At 46.0% G+C, this 9,069-nt stretch overlaps 1 long non-coding RNA gene across 1 annotated transcript; it reads left to right on the top strand.

The window, feature by feature from the left end:
• Position 1: 1 nt before the first annotated feature.
• Positions 2-6,564, top strand: LOC142728066 (uncharacterized). Its single transcript, XR_012877453.1, has 3 exons — positions 2-124; positions 221-348; positions 6,160-6,564. It is a non-coding gene; the product is annotated as an uncharacterized LOC142728066 (long non-coding RNA).
• Positions 6,565-9,069: the final 2,505 nt, after the last annotated feature.

The following is a 9,069-nucleotide window of genomic DNA, read 5'->3' as shown; positions in this document are numbered from 1 at the left end:
ACATACTGGGCCTAGTACTAGCAATAAGGGGGTGGAGTTAAGCACAGCAACCAATCAGAGTACAGCTTTCATGTCCTACACTGCACTGAAAACGTGAAACATGAAATGTGATTGGTTGCTACAGGTAATTCAACCATTTTGTTTCCCACAATTCTCCTGGGCTCCAGTGTGACATCACAATGCATCTGGGACGATTTTTCATGCTTTGTGTTGTTTACAGGTCGGCTCCGATCATCATATTTGCCGAGGAATCAAGACAGAATATATTAAGCTCCACCTCCCTGAACGTCCATTATTCGCAGCCGCCGGCGCAGAAGGAGGAGCCGCACTTTATTGTATCAACATTAGGTAGAATAACACAAACACCTCACATATAAAATATATTAACACTGCCAGACTATCCTCTTACTACAGACCCCAGACCAGACTATCCTCTTACTACAGAACCCAGACCAGACTATTCTCTTACTACAGACCTCAGACCAGACTATCCTCTTACTACAGACCCCAGACCAGACTATCCTCTTACTACAGAACCCAGACCAGACTATTCTCTTACTACAGACCCCAGACCAGACTATCCTCTTACTACAGACCCCAGACCAGACTATCCTCTTACTACAGACCTCAGACCAGACTATCCTCTTACTACAGAACCCAGACCAGACTATTCTCTTACTACAGACCTCAGACCAGACAATCCTCTTACTACAGACCTCAGGCCGGACTATCCTCTTACTACAGACCCCAGACCAGACTATCCTCTTACTACAGACCCCAGACCAGACTATCCTCTTACTACAGACCCCAGACCAGACTATCCTCTTACTACAGACCCCAGACCAGACTATCCTCTTACTACAGACCTCAGACCAGACTATCCTCTTACTACAGAACCCAGACCAGACTATTCTCTTACTACAGAACCCAGACCAGACTATTCTCTTACTACAGACCTCAGACCAGACAATCCTCTTACTACAGACCCCAGGCCGGACTATCCTCTTACTACAGACCCCAGACCAGACTATCCTCTTACTACAGACCCCAGACCAGACTATCCTCTTACTACAGACCCCAGACCAGACTATCCTCTTACTACAGACCCCAGGCCGGATTATCCCATTAATACAGATCCCAAACCAAACTACCCCTAACTACAGACCCCAGACCAGACTATTCTCTTACTACAGACCCCAGACCAGACTATGCCATTAAAACAGACCCCAGACCAGACTATCCTCTTACTATAGACCGCAGAGAACACCTCTAAATAAAGACCCCAAACCAGACTCCCCCCTAACTACACACCCCAGACCAGACTATCCTCTTACTATAGATCACAGAGAACACTCCCCTAAACAAAGACCCCAAACCAGACTCCCCCAAATAATGACCCCAGACAAGACTATCCTCCTAATACAAACTGCAGACAAGACCACCCATAAATACAGACCCCAGACCAGACTATCCCTAGACCCTAGACCAGACTACTTTATAATACAGACCTCAGACTAGACTACCCTTAGGCCTTATTCACACGAAAGTGTTATACGTCCGTGATACGTGCCTGATTTTCACGCGCACCGCAGGGACCTATGTTAGTGAATGGGGCCGCTGAGACTGTCAGTGATTTTCACACAGCGTATGTGCGCTGAATAAAACTCACGACATGTCCTATACTTGCCCGTTTTTCGCGCAGCACGCACCCATTGAAGTCAATGGGTGCGTGCAAATCGCGCACGGCACACGGAAGCACTTCTTGGTGACGCGCGTGTCGGGGCTTCTTCAGGAGAGAAATCCCCGACCACGGATTCCGACATCTTCAAGCTCCTAACATTAATATCCATATGTAGACAATGACGTCAGGGACACTTTCAATAGCGGAGTCCCTGGTCAGAGTGTTGCCGCTTCTCTAGTCGGGAATTCCAGCATATTGAAGCTCCTGACGCCACTGTCCATTTATGAATAGTGACGTCATGGACTCATTCAGGAGCGAAATTTCCGACCAGAACACTGCCGATGCTCTGGCTGGAAATTTTGCCATCTTTAAGCTCCTGACATCACTGTCCATATATGGATAGTGTTGTTATGGATTCGTCCTGGAGCAAAATCCCCAGCCAGAGCGTTGCCTCTTCTATGGCTGGGGATTCTGGTATCTTAATGCTCCTGATGTCATTGTCCATATATGAATGATGACGTCATGGACTCTTTCTGGTGCGGAATGTCTGGTCAGAGCTTTTCTGACACTTTTACAGGGTATTCTGACATCTTAAAGCTCCTGGCATCACTGTCCATATATCGACAGTGATGTCATGGACTACTTCAGGAGCGGAATCTCCGACCAGAGCATTGCCGATACTCTGGCTTTGGATTCCGGCATCATAAAGCTCCTGATGTCACTGTCCATATGTGGACATTGATATCAGGGGTTCTACCAATAGATGAATTCCCAGCTAGAGAGCTGACAACGCTGTGGCCGGGGATTCCAGCTTCTTAAAGCTTCTGACGATACTGTTGATATATGGACAGTGACGTCAGGGACTCTACAGTATTGAAAATCCCGGCCAGAGCGTTGCCGCCTAAAGCGGAATCCCTAGTCAGAGTGTTGCCACCGCTCTGGCTGGTAATTCTGACATATTAAAGCTCCTGACATCACTGTCCATTAATGGACAGTGACATCAGGAGCAGAATTCCTTTCCAGAGCGTTGACGACGATATGGCCGAGGAATTTGGCAGTCTAAAGCTCCTGAGATTACTCTCCATATATGGACAGTGACGTCAGGGACTCCTTCAGGGGCAAAATCCCCAGACAGAGTATTGCTGCCGCTCTGGCCGGGATTACGGCTTTTTGAAGCTCCTGACATCACTGTCCATATATGGACAGTGACGTGAGGAAATCTTCCAGGAGCGGAATCCCCAGCCAGAGCGTTGCCACCGCTCTGGCCGGGATTCGGGCTTCTTGAAGCTCCTGACGTAAATTTTGATATTTGAAAAGTGACGTCATGGACTGCTTTAGGAGCAGAATCTCTGGACAGATGCGTTGGCTGGGGATTCCAGCATCTCAAATCTCCTGACGTCACTGTCCATTAATAAACAGTGACATCAGGGGCTCTATCAGGAGCGGAGTTCCTTTCCAGAGTGTTTTTGACGATCTGGCCGAGGAATTTGGCATACTAAAGCTCCTGACATCACTCTATATATGGATAGTGACATAAGGAGCAACTCCTGGAGCAGAATCTCTGGCCAGAGCGTTGCCGTCTCTCTGGCCAGGTATTCCGGCTACTTAAAGCTTTTGACTTCACTGTCCATATATGGACAGTGACGTCAGGGGCACCTCCTGTAAGGAAATCTCTGGCCAGAGCGTTGCCATCTCTCTTGCCAGAAATTCTGGCTTCTTAAAGCTCCTGACTTCACTGTCCATATATATACAGTGACGTCAGTGACTTAATAGTAGCCGAATTCCCGACCAGAGCATTGCCGACACTCTGGCCGAGGATTTTGTCATCTTAAATCTCCTGACATCACTGTCCACATATGTCAGGGACTCTTCCAGGAGCAGAATCCCTAGCCAGAATGATGCTGCCACTCTGGCTAGGATTCCTGGCATCTTAAACCTGCTGACGTCAGAGTCCATTAATGGACAGTGAAATCAGGGGCTCTATCAGGAGCGGAATTCCTGGCCAGTGCATTGCCGATGATCTGGCCGAGGAATTTGGCATCCTAAAGCTCCTAATATCACTCCAGACATGGGCAGTGACGTCAGGGGCACCTCCTGGAGCTGAATCTCTGGCCAGAGCATTGCCGTTCCTCTGGCCAGGGATTCTGGTTTCTTAAAGCTCCTGACTTCACTGTCCATATATGCACAGTGACATCAGGGGCACCTCCTGTAAGGAAATCTCTGGCTAGAGTGTTGCTGTCTCTCTTGCCAGGGATTCTGGCTTCTTAAAGCTCCAGACTTCACTGTCCATATATGTACAGTGACATCAGGGACTTAATAGTAGCGGAATTCTCGGCCAGAGCATTGTCAACGCTCTGGCCAAGGATTTCGGCATCTTAAAGCTCCTGACATCACTGTCCAGGAGCGGAATCCCTAGCCAGAATGATGCCGTCGCTGTGGCTGGGATTTCGGCTTCTTGAAGCTCCTGACATCACTGTCCATACATGGACAGTGACGTTTTGGACTACTTTAGGAGTGGAATCACTGGCCAGAGCATTTCCGATGCTCTGGCTGGGGATTCCGGCATCTTAAAGCTCCTGACATCGCTGGACATTAATGGACAGTGACATCAGGGGCTCTATCAGGAGCGAAATTCCTGTCCAATGCTTTGCCGACGATCTGGCAGAGGAATTCAACATCCTAAAGCTCCTGACATCACTCTCCATGTATGGACAGTGATGTCAGGGACTCTTTCAGAAGCAGAGTCCCCAGCCAAAGCGTTGTCGCCGCTCTGGCAGGGATTCCAGCTTCTTGAAGCTCCTGACGTCACTGTTCATATTTGGACAGTGATGTCATGGACTCCTTTAGGAGTGAAATCTCCGGCCAGAGGTTTGCCTATGATCTGGCTGGGGATTCCGGCGTCTTAAAGCTCCTGATGTCACTGTCTATTAATGAACAGTGACATCAGGGGCTCTATCAGGAGCAGAATTCCTTTCCAGAGCGTTGTTGACGATCTGGCCGAGGAATTCGGCATCCTAAAGCTCCTGACATCACTGTCCATATATGGACAGTGACGTCAGGGACTCTTCCAGGAGTGGAATCCCTAGCCAGAACGATGCCGTCGCTGTGGCTGGGATTTCGGCTTCTTGAAGCTCCTGACATCACTATCCATACATGGACAGTGACGTCTTGGACTACTTTAGGAGCGGAATCACTGGCCAGAGCATTGCCGATGCTCTGGCTGGGGATTCCGGCATCTTAAAGCTCCTGACGTCACTGTGCATTAATGGACAGTGACATCAGGGGCTCTATCAGGAGCGAAATTCCTGGCCAGTGCTTTGTCGACGATCTGGCAGAGGAATTCAACATCCTAAAGCTCCTGACATCACTCTCCATGTATGGACAGTGATGTCAGGGACTCTTTCAGAAGCAGAGTCCCCAGCCAAAGCGCTGTCGTCGCTCTGGCAGGGATTCCAGCTTCTTGAAGCTCCTGACGTCACTGTTCATATTTGGAAAGTGATGTCATGGACTCCTTTAGGAGCGAAATCTCCGGCCAGAGGTTTGCCTATGATCTGGCTGGGGATTCCGGCGTCTTAAAGCTCCTGATGTCACTGTCCATTAATGAACAGTGACATCAGGGGCTCTATCAGGAGCAGAATTCCTTTCCAGATCGTTGTCGACGATCTGGCCGAGGAATTCGGCATCCTATAGCTCCTGACATCACTTTCCTATATATGGACAGTGACTTCAGGAACTCCTCCAGGAGTGGATTTCATGGCAAAGCATGGCCGCCGCTCTGGATATGGATTCCGGTTTCTTAAAGCTTCTGATGTCTTTGTCCATTATGGACAGTGTAGTCAGGGGTTTTAACAGAAGCGGAATTACCGGCCAGAATGCTGCCGGCACTCTGGCTGTATTAAAGCTCCTGACGTCACTCTCGCATACATGGATAGTGATGTCAGGGACGCCTTCAGGAGCGAAATCTCCGGCAAGAGAGTTGCTCACGCTCTGGCCGTGGAATTTTGTTTTTTTTAAGCTCCTAACTTCATTGTTTTTATATGAACAGTGATGGAATGGGAGTTCCCAAGACAGGATTTTCCAGCCAGAGTGCTTGCGATGCTATTGCCATGGACTCCATAACTGAAAGTCCCGGACATCACTTTCCATGTATGAACAGTGACTTCAGGGACTTAAACTGGCTCATCGCTTAAAGTAGTGCTGTGCCCAGTGAGTTCGGGAGACATATCCCACTGTATATCTATCTATACAGTGGGATACGCTGCTGCCTTCTGTCGGAGGTATACTACGGGACTCCACCTGACGTATGCCTTCGAGTGAAGGAAAAAACATGATGTGAATAGGCCCTAATATAAATGTTAATACTGTACTATAATATAATGGTGAGACATTAGTATTTATATTCTATTACCTCACTATAATATAAATACTAAGGCCCAGATTTACTAATACTGACTTTTCATATGTCACTTTTCTGACAGAAGAGCCCTGGAGCAAGATGTGGCAAATTTACTAAAAAGGCGTCTCCCTACAGGTGTGATGGGCGCTACAATCTGAAATCTATGCCAGCTACGGGTTGCTGTCTATTTTTACTATAATTTACGACAATTTCTGGCATAAATTAATATAAATTTGTCAGCCAGGGTTGGCCCTGCCCCTTCTTGCTAAGCCACACCCAATTTTTTGAATGTGGCAAGAGCTATACCTAACTATATTATAATTTCTAGTACCGCACTATAATATATACACTAGTACCTCACTATATTATAATGTCTAGTACCGCACTATAATATATACACTAGTACCTCACTATATTATAATGTCTAGTACCGCACTATAATATATACACTAGTACCTCACTATATTATAATGTCTAGTACCGCACTATAATATATACACTAGTACCTCACTATATTATAATGTCTAGTACCGCACTATAATATATACACTAGTACCTCACTATATTATAATGTCTAGTACCGCACTATAATATATACACTAGAACCTCACTATATTATAATGTCTAGTACCTCACTATAATATATACACTAATACCTCACTATAATATATACACTAATACCTCACCATTATATAACACAGTTACACAGGTCAGGACATCCACAACCACTCCCAGTCCTTAGTAACCAGCAGTCAGGGTGATAGATCTAGGCCAGACGATCCTGTATTATCTAGTAATAGTATTAGCGGCTTTGATCCAGGGTTTATAACTGATCGCCATTTTCTGGGGTCAAGAAGGAATTTTCCCCGTGTGATACTAATTGGCCAAACGTGTCCAGGGTTTTTTGCCTTCTTCTGGATCAACAGCGTTAGGTGTAGGGATGTCCTTTACATTAATAATATACATATAAAAATGCATATAATAAAATGACTCTTCTTCCATATAACAAGTCTCCTGTGTCCTTATTCTCAGCATGTGGTGGAGTTTAGTATCTAGCGGAGCTTTCAGGGCTTTGTGGTAAAGTGTTTTTCATATATAGATCACTATTAAAAAACAAATCTAATATTTTATTTTATCTGCTTCTCGCACATTGATCGTGGCTATTATCACACAGTTATTGGGCAGGGGGGTGATATTCAGCAAAATAAAGGAGCCTATGAAAGTCTTTATCGCTGTGGAAAGCTGAGGGCGGCTGCTCATTTCCCTGCAAATACCTATGTGGTTTTATACAATGTTCATTCACATTTAAGGGGTTGTGCAGGATTAGAAATACATAGCTGCTATCATAAAAAAAAAAACAGTGCCACACAAGTCCACAGGTTCATTGTGGTATTGCAGTAAATAGAGTATACACTTCAATAGAGCTGAGCTGCAGTACCAGACACAACCCATGGACAAGTGTGGCGCTGTTTCTGGAACAAAGTAGCCAAGTTTTGCTCTCCGCTCTGGCTCATAGATGGCCAGGTCTTAAAGGGAATGTGTTGCCAGCAAAACATGTTTGTTTTTTTTTAGTTAAACAATTAGTGTGTAGGTGATTAAACATTGTTCTAATTTTTTATTTTTTTTTCACGAGTCAGGAAATATTATAAATTGGATTCTAATTTATAATATTTCCCATTGCTGGTCACTAGATGGAGCCATTCCCAAAATTGCAGCATTGCATGTGGTAAAGCAACCACATTGCTTTATGCTGCAAAATTGGGTAAAAATCCCTCGCTCTAGTAAGCTCTCAGAATCCCCCCCTCCTTTATCCTGGCTAGTGCCGGGAGAAACGAGGGGTTTGAACGGTCTAACCTCCTACACTGTGTGTCGCCATTTTTTGAGCTAACACACAGTGTAGTAGGTTTACATACAGTAGTAAACACACACTAAAACACAAACATACATAGAAATCACTTACCTGCTCCAGTCGCCGCCGCTCCCTCCGGTCCATCCGCTCCGTCTGCTGCCGCTGCTCCATGTGCACAAGTCCGGAAGCCGCGACCGGAAGTAGTAATCTTACTGTCCGGCCGCGACTTCCGGTCCACAGGAAAATGGCGCCGGACGGCGCGCATTTCAAATTGAACTGTGTGGGAGCGGCGCATGCGCCGTTCCCACACAGCGGCGTACATGATAGTGGATGGAACGGGCCCCGTTCGCAGTCCCTATGGGACTGGAGCTGCCGTATTCCATGTCTGTATGTGTCGTTAATCGACACATATAGAAATGGAAAAAAAAATGGCAGCCCCCATAGGGAAGAAAAAGTGTAAAAATAAAAAAAAGTAACACACAAACACACAAATTAATCCAAATGTTTTTAATAAAGCACTAACATCTTTAACATATTAAAAAAAAAATTGTGGTGACACTGTTCCTTTAAAGGGGTTGTTCGGGCACAGACAGGTTTTTCATACTGATGACCTACCTCAGGATAGGTCATAAGTATATGATCGGTGGGGGTCCGACACCTGGACCACGCACTGATCAGTTGCTCTGGCTGCTTCCTGGCTAAACAAGAAAACCCATTTATGGGCTCAGAAAATAACAGACAAGGTAACTGTACATATGCGCATGGTCAGTGGCATACATACAAGAGAGGGGACACCATAACAAAAGACCATAATGGGCTCACCATTACTGTGCCAGGTTATGCCACCCGGGACAGTAGGGCCAGGTTGTTGTTTCCTTCACGCTCTTTCAATGACCCTTGAGCCAATTCTCTACCTTTTTGTTTGCTTGCAATATAGATTGTCTGTAGAGGGGAGTCCTGCAGAGGTTCCTTCACCAAGCAGCCAATGGGATTAACTAGGGCCCCATAGGAGCCGCATTGTCTACGATATGTATGACCTTAGTCCATTAAAGGGGTTGTCTAGTTTAGAAAAACATTTTTGAATCACCATATTAGAGAATTTTGTATTCCGAATCATGATCTCCTGACCAGAGTGGAGAAAGT

Source organism: Rhinoderma darwinii, unplaced genomic scaffold, assembly GCF_050947455.1.
Source record: "Rhinoderma darwinii isolate aRhiDar2 unplaced genomic scaffold, aRhiDar2.hap1 Scaffold_67, whole genome shotgun sequence".
NCBI lineage: Eukaryota > Metazoa > Chordata > Amphibia > Anura > Rhinodermatidae > Rhinoderma > Rhinoderma darwinii.
The sequence above is the reverse complement of the archived record's forward strand: the minus strand, read 5'-3'. Positions and strand labels throughout refer to the sequence as shown.